We start from the raw sequence: 969 nt of genomic DNA on the forward strand, positions 1-969 counted from the left end.
TTAAGTACCCTTGTTCAGAAATTTTGTTATAAAACTGAATAAACTAATACACTGCCCTATGGTCATTTTCAGAATTTTCTGACAAAATACATCTTTCTAGCTTTGACTTTTGGTATTTCTATATATTTGCTTGTCCTTGCTTTTTTCAGGTATTCTTTTTTCAATGCTAAGAACCACCTTAGGCAAGACAAATTTTCTCAGGATGATTCAAATGAGCATTTAGAGTTTTCCATGCAAACTTATCTTGGTTACAAGCTTAGAAAGATCAGATTCATCTGCTGCAATAAGTAAGTTAAGAAATACAGTTCCAAAGAGGGACAGCAGAGTCTTAATCCAAGGAAAGGAATATAAATAAGACCCCCTAAAAAGTCTGACCACAAGACAAAGTTATATTCTTAGAGACTGGCATCCTTAAGGGCTCCCAAAAGAAGGGTAGCAGGAGGTGAATGTTCAGAGAGTAGATGCCAGGTGACAGAGAAGTCTCTCCATGTGAAGGGAATAGTCTTGGGGTCAAGGTTGCAACAGGAACCAAAGGGTAACACAAACCTCAGACAAGGGAGACTGCCTTGTAAATAGGGCAAATAATTGAATACTTGGCTCAGCACCTTGCTTAAATCCACTTTGGACCAAATGCTGGATATCTTGTGCTACAACAAAAATTAATTGCAATTTTAAGGCCACAGACAGGAACTGGGGCCCAGTGTCTTATAAGCGGTAAGATAGCTAGGCAATGCATCACCTAAATTTAACTTGAAATCTATATTCTCTATAAATGCCACAATCTCCCTTCTTTTTATCGTTTGTTTTCTTTGAATTTTTAAGATAATTTCAGTGCTTCTATTGTTGAGAGAAAAGGAAAAGGATTTAAGTGCATTTCATCTGACCTAAGGAAAAGCTGTGATCAAAGATGTCCAAAGTGTCCCATGTTCAGCACCTCAGGTGTTATTGATAGGCACATAAAGTGATTAC

Source organism: Peromyscus leucopus, chromosome X, assembly GCF_004664715.2.
Source record: "Peromyscus leucopus breed LL Stock chromosome X, UCI_PerLeu_2.1, whole genome shotgun sequence".
NCBI classification, from domain to species: Eukaryota; Metazoa; Chordata; class Mammalia; order Rodentia; family Cricetidae; genus Peromyscus; species Peromyscus leucopus.